General features: G+C 40.8%; 1 protein-coding gene across 1 annotated transcript in view; it reads left to right on the top strand.

Moving 5' to 3' along the window:
* Nucleotides 1–6,650: 6,650 nt before the first annotated feature.
* LOC124154597 (arginine kinase) overlaps nt 6,651–20,159 on the top strand; it is a 46,787-nt gene continuing 33,278 nt past the window's right edge. The window contains exon 1 of the mRNA XM_046528432.1: nt 6,651–6,753. The gene's annotated coding sequence lies outside the window, so the exon portion shown is untranslated. The remainder of the gene's footprint in view (nt 6,754–20,159) is intronic.

Here is a 20,159-nt window from a genome sequence, read left to right as displayed (position 1 = left end):
CCTCGCTATACTCTCTTGTGCTCACTGGTGTTTGCTGCAATTGTCCGCTGCAAGCGCACACAGACACAGAGGTTGGGCGATCAAGCGTAACGCAGCGAGCTTGTGTCCTTAGAACTCCGTTTATTTTCTATTCGCTGAATATTACTAGGCCGATTTTGTAATTTATGCATACTTAAATGGCGGATATTTAATACCTTATGCATGACATTATGAATTGTAATTTTATTAGAAAATTGTTTAAATTGGGGTAACAAAGCTGGAAATAAGTTTCTCGTAAGATGCGCCCATTAGAAAATTTTGTGAAAAAGATAAGAGGAAAAATTAAGATTAAAAATATTTTGAACCTATGTTTAACAGCTCATACATAAGTCTTTCAGTGGCGCCGTGTCATCTTAAAGCGAGAACAAGTCTGGTATCGCACAAATAAAAATTACAGCAAGCTTTATCAGCTTTCCCACAAGTGTATATGCTTCAACGCTGTCTTCGAAGAGTTCGCATTAGCTGACAAATTCTTGCGGAATCCCATCGGGGAGATTTCTTTTCTTCTCCGAGAGAAACGTTGTAATCCCTATAAGATTTTATTGTTTATACTATCTAACCTCTACATCTAATATGGAATTTAATGCTCAGAAAATGAGACTCAAGGCTTGTAAATGTAGTATCGATTGCTACTTAGAAACAACACGATTTCATCTTGACTGATCTATGGCTTAGTGAACTCGATTACTTTGTCTTGAGTGTGGATGGAGGATGTTGAGTTTGCGTTCCAATCATTTTGTTGTTTCGCTTCAGAACGGATGTTTAAATTTAGCTTTTCCGCTTCTTTTCTGCTCCCACATCTCTTGCAATTGGAAATACATCCTTCAAACTTCTCACACTTCTTCCCTCCTCACTTCAAACACTCCTGCTACAGCTGTATTACCAAAGGGAAAAGAGAGAGACGTGTATTTTTCCTTGCCTGAAAGAAAAACTGTTGGTTTTAATAACCTTGAAAATATCCTGAATAAATGACCTTTTCCCAAATTGTATACGGTTCAATACATTTATTTGGCTTACTTATATAACTTATCGCTTATTTGCTTGTCTTTAGATTTGTATTGTAGAATTGATGCAGACTATAAAAGACGTGGAGCTTGATGATAATATTAAGTATTAAGTTTAATAAAATTTCGGCTAGCACTACGTGATTTTTTTGTCTAGACTCGTTAAATCCAAGAACTATTTTGATATAAACCTTGAGAGTAATTTTGGAAAAGCCTTTTTTCAGATATTTTTCGTGGCTCATGTAAAATTTAAAAATGCCTAATTTTGATTAATTTTACTAAGTTTGACGAGTGCTGAGCGGGGAGGGGATGTTGAAAGTAATGTTGGAGTACACGAGGGACAGGATGGAAGAGAACTGAATTTTTAGTTATATTGAAAGGGAGTAGGCATTATTGTGCATTGAAGAGTGAAGTCCACGGAAGGAGGGGAGATTACAGGAATATTTCTTATATACTCAATGGAACCCTACCTTCATCGTGTGAATACTATAATAAATTAAGTATGAGTAAAGGTGTTCCCCGCCGCTGAGTCAAGGCGCTACCGGTTGTGGGGAGGAGAGTTGATGTCTCGCTCGGAAGACACTCACCGTCGCGTCGTGAATTTTTTTTCCGCGCGGCTCCTCCTCCTCCCCCGTCGGACGAGGTCCTCACTGTGCGTGTCGAGCACCCACATGCCAATCACTTCTACTGGCTGAAACCCGAGATATTTCTTGTGCGCCGGAAGAAAAATCGCAAAAAAATATTTTTTCCCTCGATCGAAAGTGGAGGCCTCAGGCCTTTTATTGTCCGCACCTCAAGGACTGCTTGAAAGAAATCATTATTCTTGGATCAATGAAGTGTGAAGAGGTGTTGAAAGTGGGGGTGTGATACGCCGGTACTTCAACACTTTAATTTCATGGCTCGGGCATAAGCATGACCTGATCAGATTGTTAGTTTTTTTTTACCTTTTAAAACAACCTATGGGGAACGTGGTAGTCTAGTGGGTAGAGCTGCTGATCGAAGGTTCCTGGGTTCAAATCCCGGATGAAGTCTTCGGACACTCAAAATGGAAATCCTCGAAGTACGAGGTGACCTATGGGAAGGAACTGGCGATGCGTTAAGAATCGGATTAGCTATCGGGCCTTCTCTAACATGGGAGTAAAACGCGATAGAAGACTATCGCTTTGGTTTCCATGGTAACTCCCTAAGGGAAGCGTGCAGTATAAAGTGCCTCAGTTTGAGGTACTTTTTTCCTGGTGATCCGGCAAAAATAAGAAAACTTAAACTTAAGATATATATAAAATGGAAAACTGAAGTGGTCGCATTACCCCGAATGTGCAAACTTCACACCTGCAGCCTTGTCCGGGGTGAGCTCTACCCTAACCCAACCAAACCAACTTTCGCTTGGAATCACTGAGTGAGTGATTAGGTAATTATTCGGTATCTTTTGTTTTTCATAACGTCTAAAAAAACAATGAAAATCCTTTTACTGTATCAATAACCTTTATCTTTTATATCCTTTTTAATTTTAGTTTTCTGCTAAGGCGAAATTTTTGTTTGGAAAGATGGGCCATGTTAATCAATTCTTTCATAAATAGTGATTTTATTAACTGACCGCAATGTGACCCAGAGTGACGGAAAAATCGATGAAGTTTAACCGCCCGTGGGCAAGTCCGGGGGAGCTCTACCCCCACCTAACAAAACCAAACTCTAGGTTGTTTCTCACTCACGCAGTGATTTAACCCATTAGACTCGAGCCTCTGATTCGATGACTTCGAGGCATTCAATCGGTTATAATGCCATGAATAACCACTCGGTTCGAAAAACAATCGTTTTATTCATCCAGGTAGCCACAAATTGATTTATAAATTCTGAGCGGATTAATGTGTGCAAGTTTTCTTCATTCCCGACAGAATTTTCGACATTGTGGAAAGTTCGCCAGTCAATGTTAAACTTCTTTTTGCTTCGTAAATTTCAATTCATGAACATGTACTCGTATATAAAATAAAAATCATTAGGTGGGTGAAATTGTAGTTTTCAAGTAATAAGTAAAGAAATTAATCGCCAAAAATAGGCAGGTAAAGTAATTTGACGCTCAACGCTATTCAGGCATGAAAATAGGGAGAATCTGAATGAAGTAAGAAGTGACATCTCCTTTCGAACATGCACTTCCAGGGGAACTGGTTTGCGGAGGTTAACATGATATTGTCTTGCGGAGCAGATGCTTTTTTTATGATTTGATGGAATATGGTCAGATGGCGTTGACTTGATGTCTGTAACCAGCAGCTTTGCCAACCAAGTGCAACCGTGAATTCCGATTTCGCTCATATTGCTGGAAGTGGAAGGTTGGAAGTTCCATGTTTCCCGAGAATAACCGCATAACAAACGGGGACGCCAGTCCTGCGTTGGTACGTCCCGATGCGTTAAGAATCGGATGAGTTATCGTGCCTTCTCTAACTTGGGAGTAAAACGCGATAGAAGGCTATCGCTTTGGGTTCCATAGTAACTCCCCGAGGGGAGCGTGCAGTATAAAGTGCCTCAGTTTTTAGGTACTTTTTTCTGGTGATCGGGCAAAAATAAGAAAACTTAAACTTAAGATAAATATAAAATGGAAAACTAAAGTGGTCGTAGAATATTTCCCAACGGTCGTCCACCTTGCAAAAATGAGTCTCTCTCTCTGTGTTTGTGCGCGGTAAGAACTTGCCTCTCAATGGGAATAGCCGAACTCACGCTCCAACTCGTGCATACATGCAACATGTGAGGGCTGCAGGGACCCGAACTGAGGCTCTCTGGTTGACAACCCGGGATTCTTCGCCGGGCTGGAGGGACCTTGCCAAGGATGCCTGGTTGTTGATAGATGTACGAAGTTCACACACCTCTGGTCTAGTCTGGGGTGATTTCCACCCTCAGCTAACCATACCAACCTTCGGGATGAATCCCTGAGTGAGCGAGGAACAACCTATAGAAGACTCGAGGGACCTTTTCGAACCTACACTAGCATTCGAAAAATAGTCACACGCACACAAACATTCACTCAGACACGTATGGCTCCAACACTCCAGGAAATATTAGCTTTAAGGAGAGCGTAGTCGATGGTCACAAGGGGACGAGTGACGGGTAGAATACACATTTCCACTTAAGAGGGCTTAGTCTTTCCAACTAAGATCGTTTAGGCTTTTCATTCCATGAATTACTTTCAGTTAGATTGCGGGTCATTCATTCCGTGCACCATACCCTCCTCTCCTGTTCCGGTGCCTTACCCTACGGGTTTAGCTGCATAGTCGAGCCCGTAACATACGGTCAAAACGTAGATAGACTCTATCAAGCGTTCTCAACTTTCCTTAGCGCGACTGTAAGTTTTATTTATTGCTAACTTCCCTGAACCGTCATCACTCCAAGCAGTGTCAACACTATAAATCCACGTCATAGATGAAAATGTCACCTACTTTGGCTGAATTTAATCCCAGAATTAAAAACCAAGCCTATTCTCTGGATCTCCGTAACCAAGCGCTCACCTTTCTTTCGCCTCTCTTCCCTTCTAAGTTCGCTACCTCCCCTATCAATCCTTTTTATTTATCATGCAACAATTTCACTGTACAAGCTGTGTCCCATCTGTCAGCTAGCGGATTTTTTTCCTCTAGTTTATTCTTTGTTAGTTTTTTATATTAATTTTATTTTGTCTCACCTCGTGCTTTGTAAAAACTTCACTTTAGATTGCCGTCATGGTTGTATGTGAAAAACGATTAAAAGAAAATTAAAATTATCGCCGCCGCAGCAAGGCATGGGTGAAGGTCTCACCTCACCATGTTGTTGTATCACTTTTTTTCGAGTGCGTGAATTGTATGTGTGTTGAGGTGTTAATCTTGTTAACATCGCCTAAGGTGTACTTATTAGGTTGGAAGCAAGAGCATCCTACTCCGGTCAACCTCTTCAAAATATTATTTAAACTTTGCTTGATTCCACCCTTTATCGCCGATGAAACTGACCTAGATTTTGGCTCTTCATGCCAAAGACGACAAATTTTCCTCGACATTTATCTCATCTGTGTTTGTGGGATTTTCACCTCGTTTGTTCTGAATACTGATTTTGGCGATTTCTCAACCGGCTGTCTCTCGCTGGTTCGAATACTGGCGAAATTATCATTTTTCTTCAAAGACCTCAAAATCCGCAGATGCGATAGAGGGATCAACTTGATGCCATCCTCATCTTGACAGTGGCTATAAGAGGAGTGGAATAAGTCAGTTCATCTCTTTAGTAAGCGTGGAATCATATTCATCATATTTTAAATTTTTATGGAGTGCATGAAGGATTTCCGCAAATCAACTTCATAGACTCTTTTATATCGAGTAAACGTCAGAACTTACGGATATGGTATGGTGTGGATATGGCAGTCGTATGTCTATATACTTATTTTTACGGATAGTTAAGCGCAAATGTCGCTTTATTTCACCAATGAGCGATGAGCTTGGATTTATGAGTATGGATATACGGAGGTTGATCCCTTGAAGTTGCTTCTCTGTGGTACCGAGCACACTCCGTGAATTGGGCAAACATGGGAGATAAATGGGTTAGACGATGGTGGTGAGGCACTATTTCATATCGAGTAAACGTCAAAACTCCTGGATACGAAATGAAATGGTGATGTGGGAGGTTAACTCGACTTTTCTGCGTTTAAAAGATCTATTAGTGAAGATGAGAAATAATTCTTTCTAGGTTGAATTACCATAAAATGGTGCAATAGGCATTGATTATTAACCCCTTGCGCTGTAATGACGAGTCGAGCTCGTCATGAACTTTCGGCGCCAAACCGCGCAATGACGAGTGTATCTCGTCATCGGATTTTCATAATTTTAGCACTATTTAGAGGAACAATATAATTATTTTGAAAGCTTAAAAATGTTAAAATATACATTTTATGCATAACTAATTAATATTCGTGAAACATCACATGCATTGGAAGGATTAAAATGATTTTATTCGAGTAGCGATAGCTGTGTTCTCCATGCTTAATAATCACAGTTTATTTCACGGTTCTACGTTGATTACAATTACAAAATATCATTTCATTATCTATCATTTAAAAGAGAACCACAGTAAAAAATAAATAGAGTAGGAGCACGATATTCAGAAAATTAATCGAATTGGAAGGGGTTGATGAGGTTCGGCAATCCTTTCTCCACTGTGGTTTCTTCGCTGCGATCGACGTCCGCGTTGCGGACTTTCGGCGGTCGAGCGGCAGTTCTCCTCGGCGCGGCGGCGGTCTTGGCTCGGCTGCCGCGGGGGCGGATGGCCTATCTTGACGGTGGACAGCAAGGGCGCGGGTGGTGGAGGGGAGGGGGAGGGTCCGTACCATTGGTATTAACGAGTACACGGGAGTCGCACCCCCGTCCCCCCGCAATCCTAATTCACCCCCTCCCCCCTCGCGGGCACGCCGGCGCCCTGAAGCATCCAACCGGGCCCCGCGATAGTCGCGCCGCGAACGCTCCCATTGGTCCCCGACGCCATGACGCGATCCTCTCGGCACGGTCCCCTCTTGGCGCGACGGCAGGGGGGGAGGGGGCGGAGGGGAGGAACGGTAACAAGGGGGCGGGGGGGCGGGCCCCCGAGCTCATGACCAAAAGACCCTCACCGCCCCACTTCCTTCCAAGCCTCCTCGCCGACAGCATCTTGATCAGCAGAGCCTGCAAGCAGGACTTAAACTATCTCCTCGTAGTCATCGTTGAAAACTAAGGTAGGAAAAGTCAACGGAGTTACCCGAAAAAAATTAATAACCCTTAAAGAGAATCCGCATGCAATGTTTGAGACCCTCTGCTGTCGCCTCCGCTTGCTTGCCCTCGCGTACACGTTGGAAGATGCGGTGCCCAATGTCCCTGGTGTCGCCGTGGGTGTTGTGCGGGGTGCTGCTTCGGAGTCCCCGGCAAAGTGTCGCGGGGGTTGTGGCTGCAGCAGTGAAGGCGCGAGGCCGCCACACCACGCGTGTGCTCGGCGCAGGACTGTACTCGACGTTTCGGTGTGTTCAGTTGGTGATTCCGTGAGGTTAAAGAGCCTTTTAGGGACAGGGTGCGAGAAATGTCCTTGCTCATCTCGATTGTCCATCCTGTTCATCTTTCTATGCTAAGAGATACACGAGTGATTGACGATGAATTTATGTGGATTCGTTTGTACCGACTTGCTGCCGAGTGCTTGGGAGCTCCTTTCAGCAGGCTTAGATAAGCGTCCAGATACCTTGTTAAGTGATATTCCAAAGAGATTCCTATCGAAATATATCTCCCCATATCTTCCGTCAAAGTTGAAATTTCAAGCGCTGTAATCAAGGCAGACACTTTCTTATTATGTTCACGCCACTAGTGTTGCAAGTGTTCATCTTTAGCTGGATAATAAGCGGAAAGGATAAAATAATTGATTCGCATGTCAGGGAACGGATTTTATTTCAGGCATTACTAAAATTGGCAAATTTTTATCCTTTTCTCATTAATCTCATTCCTAGTCTTTTGGTGATTCACTAATTTTCTATATTTTTTAACTTAACATGATAATTATCTCCCATGGAAGGTAACTTTCACTTTGTCTAATGTTGAACGCATTGATTGTGATTCCAGTTTTAAGTATTACTGAGAGAACAGAATGCTTTCTGGTTGTGTGTTTCAGAAACATAGAGTGGCAAAATTTACAACGATTATGTGCTATCCTCACCGCTATTCTCCCATGTATTGCACTTGATCAGCACATGAATAGTCTGCCTTCCTTGCAAGTTGTCTCTCTTGGAATATCGCTTCCTATGAGCGTGTCTTCCTCGTGAAACTTGATTCAAGGTACTCATCTGTCGCTTTTATTGTACGTGAGACTCTGTGCGTTCTTTGTCCCCTGTCGCAAGCCATGCTTCTGTAAACCTTCCATCTCTCTTATCTCCCAACTCTTGAGGATACTCCCTCCGCCTCAGTCCAAGACTATGGCAGTCGTCTCACGCGGAGTTGACGTCATTGCCATTATGACCCTGGCACCCAATTGATTATATCCCAAAGTATATAATTTCCATTCAGATATTGATCATTCGATAATAATCAGATTGAAATTTAGTGAAATCACTTGGTATATCATCCCGATGAATCGAATACTCGTGATGGAAAGTTTTCTCATTAGTAGAGACTCTTTTGAGGGAGAAAAAGTAGTCACTAAGTCCACTTTGGACTCTAGCGGGTGATATTTCGTCTACGTTCGGGTCAATAGGAGGATATTGTCCTTCGGTTAGGGGCGGAAGTCTCCGCGGTTACATCGCTTACGCCACGAGCAGGCATTACAATCACCGGCGGAGGAAATGGGCGAAAATGCCGAAAGAGGACGGATATGCGGTGAATCTCCTGGCAATTGTCTGGGTGGAGTTACCGGTGATATTGCTCACCGAACAATGGTAGTCGTATGTCAATAGTACTTATTTGCGAGGATGGTTGAGCGCAAATGCCGCTTTATTTCACCGATGAGCCATGAGCTTGCATCCACGAGTATGGAAATGGGGAGGTGGGTCTCTTGAAGCTGCTTCCCCAGGTGGTATCGAGCCATACTCCGTGAATTGGGCAGACATTGGAGATAAATGGGTTGGAAGGTGGTGAGGTCTAAATAGCTGAGGATGAAGGGCAGGGTTTGAGGGGAAGGGAAGCGAACAGGGTTTCCCCCGAACCTACCAAAATCCGTATTTCATTGGCGAACAAAGGGAGGGTCGGGGGAAGGAGAGGCTCATGGGGGGACGTAAAATCGAAGCTAGTTACGGTGTTGGGGAGGAAAGAACAAATCTTAACTCTTAATAGTGATAACTTAACTGTTAATGATAAATATTTCCACTATTAGCAATGATAGGCCTAAGCTGCCATTTCTACAATTAATGTACAGTTAATGAGTTAAACATAAAATGGAACCTGATGAGATTGAAGGTATTCGTGCAGTAGTTTTTAAATTGAAAGAAAGGCTCGCCTCTTATCTTACGCTATTCATGCTGCATACTAATGTTATAATTTCTGTTATATTGTCACGGGAAAATACGAACTTTAAATATTAGTTCATGAGATATAATTGTTACGTGGGAATGTACTTAACGTAATGGATGGGGCTTTTTTGTGAGGGTGTAAGATTTTCGTATGGTGAAATAGTTTTCTTCGGCGCTTGGGTTTCGATTGTAGGAAGGACCGGCTGGCGCCCTGCGCGAACTAATGAAACTGGGACAAACCCAAATCTGAGGCCGGCCCTTCCTTTTTGAATTCCATAATTGGAAGACTTAAATTTTCACTAATGACTTCGAAAATAGATATATTCTCAGTGATCCAATATTTTTAAAGTATCAATATTGTAAAGAAAACGTTTTAATCGTGAATGCGAGTTAAATGATATTAAACATTCCTTAAATGCCTGTATCAAGATGGTGCACGACTTAGCACCTTGCCTCTGAATTTAATTTGCATTTATTAACTTAGAATTATCTTTTCTTTAAAAACCTTGAGAAACCTTCGTCTTATATTCGAGCAAATGTTGTGTTAGTCTTTAGTCAGATTTGTTCGTCGTATTGGCGCGAATTTCTGTTGCAGACTATAGAAGATTCACTGATTACGTTCAAATAATGATTAGAATCTGCAATATTCGCGTGAATTGCTAACAATTGGTTTAATAAGTGTCCATTGCCGTTGAAAACCGGTTCGGACTTGCAAGGGGAAAAATCTCTCCGTCGGATTCATTTGAAGACATTCGATGGAGACGAGTAGTCGGATGCTGCGGGCAGTGGACCAATAGAGGGGTCCGGGAGCATCATCGCCCAGGGATATTTTGGACCGCCGTCACGGCGCGGCGCTCCTGCTTAATGCCTCGCGCGCCCCGTGCCTCGCTTTTTTCCCGCTTTTTCTCTTCCCCCTTCTTCCATAGCTCGACTCTTCCCTTCTTGGCCATCGCTGTACCCTTCTCCCCTTTCTTCTTGTTCCCACAGTCAGTCGCCCTCACTCCAACCCCGTCTAGAATCTCTTCAGGTCCAACCGGCCTCTCTAATCACGGCTATGTGGCTGGCAGATGCTGATTTAAAGCCGCTATTCGGTTGGCGAATGACCAACGGCAGAGTGGAGAGAAGTCTTTTCACTTATCGTTGCTACTCGAGGGTTCTGCCAAAATAAGTTTCTCGTTCATATTTATGGGAGCGTGGCAGCCTAGTGGCAAGAGCGCTTGGCTGCTGATCGAGGGGTCCCGGGTTCAACTCCCAGGCGAAGCCTTCGGACACCCCAAACAAAATCCTTGTAGTGCGAGGTGGCTCTGGGAAAGGAACTGCCTCCCCCCTCCCTACCCTGAATGTGTGAAATCCACATACCCGTGGCTTAGTTCGGGGTGAGTTTTTCCCTCACATACCCGAACTAACTTTCGGGTTGAATCACTGAGTGACTGAGTTCTCATTTTGGAGTTGCAGGATCGATTCTCTTCTGGGTTATCACAAAGCCGCAGCTGTCAACGTGAAAAATGTAATGGCGTGCTTCTATTGTAGTCTAAGAAAAGACATTGAGTTTATGAAGTTGGTTACGGGAATAGAATGTTCATTCGCGTACAGGATTAGTAAAAAATTGTCTTAAATGTCTAGTTTTTGTATCTTGCATCTCCCCGATGGTTATTGAGTGCATTTGTAATTTCTTCACCGTAACATATAATTTTGAAATTTGTGCGATTTTACTACGGCGTAGTTTTATTTGAAAATTTCTACGCCATGAGTTAAAACATCCATAAGTTTTGCACCACTCTGCTCGTCTTCATTTTCTCAAATAAATATTTGCGTTTATGTATACAGGCTTCCATCGCTTCAATTCACGATCTGCACGCGACTTATCCTGACAGCTCCTGGACTGTGTTCTTTCGTCTGGTGAGAGGTCTTTTTCATCCCTCGCCTCCCACAGCCTCTCTGTTTTTTCTTCGCGGCATTCCTCTCCTTTTAATCTCTATCCCAGATTTCCGCGTATTTTCTCCCTTCGCGGCTTCCTTAAGCTCTCACCCCACTGCACTTCCTTCGCGCGCTTAGAGCACTATCCCCCACCCCTTTCCCCCTTCCCCTTTTCCCAGCTTACGCCCAGTGGAAGGTATTATTTTTTCGTCCGTGTTCGGGAGATACACCGCTAGATCCTTTTCTGCCTCCGTTATTTTAAGTTAGTGCTTCTTTAATTACGTTAGGTAGCCATATTGAAATTATAAAATACATGGGTTGCAAATTGTCTGCTCCGTCAAATCGTCACGCTTCCCCTAACTTCACGTCGTAATACACGTAGTGTATGCCAAAGGACAATTATTGTAGAAACTATTTTTGGAAAAAGGACAAAATAAAAGTAAAAAATAAAATATAAAATAATTAGTACAAGTTTTCAAAAATCTCGGTTTTATATGGCTATTATTTGCTTTTTCATTGAAAAATAAACCTTTTATAATATACAAGTTTTTTAATTTATTTATTGTAAATTAATAACTTAATTTTTTGAAACTGACTTACTATTACAATTCATTAAATGGGGAAAAATTCTTCAGTGGCGTAAATTGTGGAAGACTTAAGTTTCTTCGGTCAGAACCCCAGGACTGCCATTTTTTTATGGTGGTGTGCTTCAGAGAAGATTGTTTTTTTACGCTTAGCGTTCCGTCGATAATTTGCTTTGTTTTTTTCCGCGAATTCTCGTAAATGAAATGTCAGAGGAGAGCCACAAATTATCCACCGGTAGTTTCCCAATAAGCGGAACGGCGTAGCAGTAGATTCTCAATTGTGTTTTGTGAGGCGAGAGTCATATTTAAGAGTTCCGCGTGGGGTAATCCTAAGGGCAGCATTATGGCGGGATTATCTCATGAATGTCACTCGTAAAATATTCCCGGAAACGGCGCGAGGTATTGCATCCTCTCGAGTGCCGACTGAAATGCAATGGTTAAGTCGAGACACTCGGCTATGGCCGTTCATTTATCGGTGAGAAGTTTTCAAACAGAGATTTTTGCTGTAAGAATTTTAAGGGGTAAATTTGTAGAGTTTGGATAGTTCTATTAAAGACTCATTGTTGAAGGATTTCGATGGGGTAAAAATTCTAGGATAAACTCAAAATATTATTTCTAATGCTAAATATAAAAGAATTCTCAATTTCATGGAAAAGTATTTCTCATTGTATCATGAATAACACGCTTTATACCTAAAACATAAGAGCAATAATTATACTTAATGATGAGGATTTATGAATGGCATCGAGATTAAATACGTAAATTTCCATTTCCGTTCATAAGGTGAAGGCGAAGAGAATAAAGTTAGACAAGTGGACGAAAAATCCATGGAGAAAAAAATCATCTGTGGATTTTTCGAATGATTTTTTTCTCTGTGGATTATTCGCACAATTTGTGCATTACGGGTGACTCCGTAAAGTTAACACCGTGGCTATTCCCGGTACACTTAAATTAGATAAGTGGATATAATTTGAACATGCATCACTTGGCATTGTTTGGGAAAATTTGTAACTGTTGAAACAGTTTAAAGTTAAAAGTTTTACGCATTAACAGCAAGATAACTGAAATAGTCCAGTATGCGTAATCGTGTATTTGCGAATTCTTTTAAATGCTCTTTAAATTTCCGCGGCTAAAACGTATCTTTACTATTTTGCAGCAATTTTACTGAAATAGCTCATTAAGCGAAATCGCGTATTCGCAAATGCTTTTACATGGCCTTGACATTGCCGCGAATTCATCGAAGTTGACGAATGGAAAGACTCGTTTTTTTCTCCGGAATCAAAATTGCCTCGCAGATCTCCCGAACCTCCGTCAAGGGGCGGGATCTCAGTCGGCAAATCAGGTGCTTCGTCACGTCCCCGCCTCATTGCTCTTGCGTGACATTTTCATTCTTGGCACAGTGCCGGAAACATATCGACGTCAGTGCGCTGCCGCGTATTGATCCGGCGCTGTGGGTACACTGCCCGAAACCCAACGTGCACTCTCCCGCGGTTCCCATTCCCATTCCCATTCAATCGCAATCAGCTTTTCTTCATTGTATACATAAATGACCTCAGTTCCCGATTCAGCAGTGATATAAATTTATTTTCTGACGAAGTATGTTGTCATCAATCGCGAAATTAGTGATCACTCTAATTTTGAAATTCTATCATCGGATTCAAACAACGTTCATGCGTGTAGCAGTCAAAGAATTGGGACTAGAACTTAATCTGGGTAAATGTGTGGCGGTACATTTCTTGCGTAGGTCGTCCAATTACCACAACTTAATCCCTGCACTTAAGAAAATACGAGGGAATGCTACGCGATTCGTCAAAAACGGCTACGGGCGTACATATAGCATTTCACAGATGTGAAAATAATTGGGCTAATGGCCGCTAGAGACTCGGAGGCTGCGCGCTAGGCTTCCATTGTTTTAGCAGTTAAGGATAGATATCTTGGTCATATCGGAGGGAATCATGATAGAATCCTACTATATTTCCAGATCCGATAGAAACAATAAATTAAGAGATATTTTGCCTAACGGATAAGTGTGGGAATTCGTTTTTTTCCTGAACGCGAAAGTAAATTAATTAATGCTTGGCGTAACTTCATTAGAGAATTTCATTTTTATTTGCTTACGGCTGGTTTACTAGCAGTCCCCGCTTAACGCCTTTTGAAGAGGCTAGCGGGGTAGTGTGTAGAGGTAGATTCCCTCCGCATTTCAGTCGGCTTCGGCAATTCAGAAGGAAAATAAAGGGAGCTTAGCTCAACCTCTCCCTTTCATCCTCCTCTCCCGCGCGGTCGTTAAAAATCGGACGACAATGGCGATGCACCACAGCCGCCGCAGGGGCCCCTTCCTTTATAATTTTTTTTCTGCAGCCTGGGCTGTTCCTGGTTTCGCCACTAGACTGCAGTGGCAGCCGCTCCGCGCCCTCCTCGCGTGGTGGTTGGCTGTGTCGGAATGAACCAGCTGCAAGCGCTCTTGCGACACACCACGCCTCGCGTTAACCGACGCGTCTGCGAGGCGTGGCGATTTTTCAGGTGTCGAAACGTGGTGTGGGCCCTCTTCTTCCTTCCGATCCGACCGATGGTAATCGTACTCGGCGTGGCGAAGGTCGCAAGACCCTGACACGGGGGCCACTCCCCCTCCCCCGTTCCTCTTGCCACCTCTCTCGCCGGTGCAAGTCGGCTGATCCGAAATGTGGGCCAAGGGTACGGGGTCGATCGATGCTCGAATTCAGGGTGCTTTTGGGGGTGGGGTGGGGGTCGCATTAGGGTTTCTCTCTCTCTCTCAGAGAGCGCGTGGGGGGTGAGTTTCCTTCCTGCATTAGTGTGAGCGAAATTAAAGGGTGTCTCGTCAAAAAAAATCTCGCGCCGTGAACTGGGTCGCGACGTGCGCGGAATCGGCAGTCATCTTTTTCTCTCTCTTTCGCGGCTGTTTCAGCGAGGGATGAAAGTCACGAGCATCCCGCACGTGGATTTGAGGAACTAATGCGCTTGAGACCGAGTTCGCATTACATCTACACACTTCTCCGCAAGCTGCCTCAATAGGCGTGCGGCGGAGTGTGTTAGAACACCATTCTCTAACAACAGTGGCGTAACTAGGAATATGATTTGGGGGGATGAGATGGTCTGGGGGGGTTGAGATGGCCTGGGGCGGGAAAAAAAAAAAAAATGACATGCCTGAATATACATTTTACATCATTTTGGCACAAAAAATTTAAATTTAAGCAGATGCAGTTATTATACTTAAAAACTGGATAATATTTTTAAATAACTTTTTTATTTTTGTGATGCTTTGGGGGGGGATCTATCCCCTCATCCCCCCCATATTTACGCCACTGTCTAACAAATAAAAAGTAAATGCTCTAGCGAAGTTCCGCCTGGAATTTATTAAGTCCTTTATGGCTCGGGAGGAAAACAAAGTCACACATCTATCCATTCGGAAAAACGTCTCTCTTAATTTATCGCTTCTGTCAGACCTGGGAATATAGTGGTGCTTTAATTTCCGTGCCGTTTCGCTCTGAAAGATAATTATTCTTAATTACTAGAGCCATCTAAGTCTAGCGCGCAGGCTCCGCGTTTCTAGCGACTTCAAGGCTAATTCGTTTAACATCTGTATATCGCTTTCTATACGCCCATCTAAATAGTAAAAAGGTTAATTAATCCATCAAAATTAGAACGTATATAAATATCGTTTGATCATCCCAATGCACTGATGCGCTTTATACTTATTTCACAATAAATGACGCCAGCAAAATCAGCACGGTGGAAGCAATCAGCATAAAAATGTTGTTTGCGGAATTTTTTTAATTTCTCATTTTAGGGAAATAGTCAGTCTTAATGCGTATATTTTTATACCGTTGATCAATGCATATTTTACCATCCCTCAAGTATTCAGATTTCTTTTTGCGATGTTTGCCTATGGCTTCGATGGGTACCATTTTTTTTATCAACATGAGTCGGGAAAGGAAAACCAATGATCCGAGAAGCCTTATTCGTGGAAGCCGGTTTCAAAGCAGAACCTAACGCGGAAAATGGCCCTTCCCTAATGGTATTTATATGCTGGAAGTGTATTCGTCATCTTTCCTGCGAAGCATTGGCCTTTATTTCTTTAAGTGGTGTACGTTACTATTTGCAGCAATGAGGATAAAGAAGGCGTTAATTTTATTCAACTTTGAATTGGTTGAAGACGTTCTTTGTATATTATGTATTTATTTAGGTGAAGAATGCATTGGCTGTATGGATTAAAAAATTTTTATTTGTATTCTGAAGAATTTTAAAATGATATTGTACATTGGTATATTTACGATAAAGAGCCATTTATGATTACTTTTCGCGGAAACAAGTGCGCATGCTCTAATTATCAACAGTAAAAAATACTAACCGTACGCTATCAAATGAGGGAAGACGCTAACACTTCGAATTGTTTCGCTGGTAATGATCACGGAGAAATGGGTCCTGAGGAGCTCCTCGTCCCTCGTAGCCTTGGAGTGTCCTCCGTCTTGCTCTTGACCTCGAAAAATGTCCACGTTCCGCATTCGTTTCACAAATGCTCCCCGTGGAATCAAATACTGTGTAATTCAAGTGAAGATTTGTTTCGTCTTAGATACTTTATTTACATAGCTTTTGAAAGGTATGAGCTCCTAATTTGTTTTCGAAATAAATTTAGTTTCTTGACAGATTAAATACGAGTGACTTGCCCCTTTTAATTGCATAGTGTCTTCGTGAGCAATTTTTAGGAGCTGTATAAATCCATTCTATTCTAAATTTTCAAGATCATCTATTTAAATGTTCCTATCACAGTATTTCAATCAATATAATAATGATATTTATTTAATTGGAATACTTGAATTTCCTTGAGTAGATTTATGAAGGCAATTTTATGTGTTTGTTTCAACTCTAACCCTTCGAGCTAATTTTCCTGATCAAGTGTAACTTCAGGTTCATAACTTCAAGTCTGGTTTTAAACACGTTTTTAACGCACCATCTCTTGATTTGACATTTTTTCACTGTATTTTGATACTTTTAGATGTTTTTGCATTTAAATGTCAACGTAAGCCACTGTTGGGATCATTTTTATTGCTTGGCGTGGGCCATAATAATTTATGCCAATTATGATAGAGATATTTCATTTTTTACTCTTCTTCTTGCTTGGAGTATTTAACAGACAAGCCAGAAGTATTTATTTCATGCTATTTTACCATTGAAAAACTTACATTTTTCCTCCGCCCCTTTAGAAGGTTTTCTCAAGTGTGAAACTGTTATATATCTCTTTTATTGGAATGAATTACCACAAAAGGCTGCGGAAGAATAACCCTCTAATTTAGTAGTCAAGTTCCCTCGCTCTTTACCAATAGTCTTAACATGCCCCTGTATTGCGGCATAGGTTATTTTTTGTACATTTACTTAGACTTTTCAAACGAAAGCAGCCTTAGAAATCATTATCGTTAGGAATACAAATTTCTGAAAAGCTATTATCATATACAGGAATCTTTCTTAAGAAACATTCAGAATTACTCATCTGTGATAATTCCATTGCCTTTACGTGACTTAACGTCTCCTCGAAACGTAAATTGCGGCCAGCCGCATTTATGCCGCATCATAAAATTGTACTTATGGATATTTCAATGCTATGTTTTCCGCTCTATGACTTAATATTTTACGATTGCTATTGGAATTACCGCATTCCATCATTTTATGATTTTCAGAAAGAAAAATTATGATGTGAACATCCGCTTTACAAATACCAAAAAATATCTTTTTAAATATATTATTTTATTTGTATAGCTGTCGTATAATAGGTTTGGCGTGCAGAACACTTAGACCTAAACTTATTTGGATTCAGTTCCATGAGGATAGTATCTTCATAATACATCCATATTGTGAATTCTCTGATTACTGAAATCCGTCAATTAAATATGATGGGCAATATTTCAACTAATATGTAAAGCCCGATACATTGAATGATTGATTGCCCGATTGATTGCCTTATGTATATTTTTTGGGATTGTAATAATGCTCTTCATTCTTCTTGAAAGCATTTCAAATTGACTTCGTTTATAATTATCATGCAATGGACGTCAAGTAATGATTTACGGTCTCTTTTGAATAAATAATAGGGCCGTTGATTATTCATGTCTCATTGAAAAAAATATGAATGCACTTCTGTATCACTCTCCCTCATATTTGGTATGAATATAAATATATAATGCATGTACATTTTTCACGATTTCATTACTTATTGTCGCAGTTCGGAAAAGTGTTAAATTTCTTCTAAATAGTAGTTCTAAGCGTTGCGGAGTTTGTGGCACCAGTATAACTCTTTCCGTAGTATTAAGCTGGGATTGTTGACTTTCATGTTTTATATGCATGAAGCATTAGTGCGTAGTATTATTTTTATGTACCTAATAGTTTGATTCCCATTGTATCTACCATTATTCATGTGCCCTTTGGGCTACTGCAGCTTTGAATGTCAAGGTGAAACAAAATATTTCGCCGGATAATGTCTCTGCGACCTTTTTCAAATGGTAAGTGTTCAGCCGTTTCCATGGTCTATTTCTGTTTTATATATGTTTGCAAGTCTGTGAAAAACTAGCGAGATAAGTTTGTCGGCTGAAATATGGAATCCATCTATTATATGGAATAAATGTCGAATGTCATAGGCTGATGTTAATCGTGCGCAGAAAAATCTTCCTTTTGGTCGGTTTATTGTGTTATTGACTTTTGTATATCTATCAAGTATTACAGTTCAGAAGAAGTAGTAGAGTTGGCATTTCCTTGTATTTCGCCACTCCTTTAAATACGAATTCCCACCAAAGACTCAAAATCCTTCAGGTTTAAGATTTTAATTTTCAATGCTTTTTGTTTGTTTGGAAGTACTCTTTTGTGGATTGCCTTAGTCAAAGAGAAAACATTTTCAGATACTCTAAGAAAAATTTTAGATTGAGGGTATATATTTGGCATCGTATTTGCTGAGGACGAGTGTACTCATCTGAATAACTCAAAGAAGAAAACTATGAATTATTTTTATCATCCGTATTTCCTTCAAGCGTAGCTGGTGAAAGCGCGCCCTTCAACAGAAAAATTAATATCTCGTAGGGAAAAGTCGCAGGAATTCTAGCCAAGTAAGATATGTAAAGCGTTGCCGCAAGGCCGTTGCAATAGGACTGCAGGAGATATGCCTTATTCTCTGGGTAAATTATGCAAAGATCCTCAAGGATAAGGAAAAATTCTTGAATAAAATGAGTTGCCATAGTAATTTTCCTCTCTTTGAAACGAGGTGTCATTAAGATTTCGAAATAAATTTTTAAAATTTAAGTACGTTATTTCGCAGAAGATAAGTCCATAACGTACATTTTTTGGATTGGTAAGTCTGAGGGACCTCCATATTTGGGCAGGGAAATCTATGGATGAGGTAACTTAGTTTGAAAATAGACCATTAATGCTGTCTCATGTGCTCGTAAACTTTTTATGGAAATATTTCTAGTACATGCTATCGTGGAATGTCTGAAATCGTGAGTGAAACTGACAAAAATGGAAGATAATGAAAAGAAGGAAGCCAAGATATTTTCTATCGGTAATGTTAAGTTGTGTTCGTACATTCATGGTAATATTTTGTTATCGAATGATGAAAGCTCTGATGAAGCGGTGGCCGAATCAATTAAAGAGTAAGGCAATGACGGATATAGTAATAAAAGAAAGACGAATATAATTTTTGTAACCCCATGAAAGATCATTATTTTAAGCGTAAATCCATACGGAAATCGCCGTTCTTGTATTTCGTATGAAAAAATTGGCTCGCCTTTTTATTTATTTTCCAAACTTCCTCTTTGTTGCGTGGGAAGTAGCAGTATTTTCTTCTGCTTTTACCGTTTATCGGCTTTCATCTCCAAAAAACACTTAAACCACTTCAATTTTCTAAATGGTAGCTCTAATCAATGCATTTAGCTCGTCAGGAGACGGGGATTAAAAAAAAAATTAGGCTTACCATGTTTTTTTTTGTTTTTTTTTTTTGCGAATATTTAATTAATCGGATCCTCGTAAGCAGCATGAGTTAAAGATATGGTTTTACTGACCGAGTGTGTATTTTTTCCTTAATGAATCTGCTTAATAGAACTAAGAGCCCATACACGTGTTTCACTCGTTCAAAAATCAACTCATGCTGCATAGAAAGCATTACCTGGCCCCCATCCTCGTATTCGCTTTAGTCATGTTCCTCAATTAGGCTTTGCATTATCCAAATTGGTTGCAGTAATCCTTTCCCCTCTACCCCCACAGTAGCCTAGACGGCTGTAGCCTTTTACATTTATTCTATAATGCTTCTTTCACCACATGTATCTCAGTGCATTCATCTTTATCCTGGCGTCATGTTTTATTTGAATTTAGCGGTGCACATTTCCTACTGGTTTTGGAGATCATTAAAACAAGTTGAAAATTATGAGCTATATTTCATGTATTCACCGCGGTACTTTTCCTTTTAGTACCTATATTTTATCTCTTGTTGTATATCTCTTTTTCCTCAGTACTGTTTCCTCTTCCCGTAAATGAAAAAATACACATTTTTATTTGATTCAATGGTTCTTTCAATAACATTCGACCATTTTTTTATCTTATATAATTAATATACATAAACGGTCTTACGAACACTTACCAATAAAAAGAACTTGTTTGGCTTCA

The sequence above is a fragment of the Ischnura elegans genome, chromosome 2, assembly GCF_921293095.1.
Source record: "Ischnura elegans chromosome 2, ioIscEleg1.1, whole genome shotgun sequence".
Taxonomy (NCBI): Eukaryota; Metazoa; Arthropoda; class Insecta; order Odonata; family Coenagrionidae; genus Ischnura; species Ischnura elegans.
Note: the sequence above shows the minus strand (reverse complement) of the source record. Positions and strands in the feature narration are given on the sequence as shown.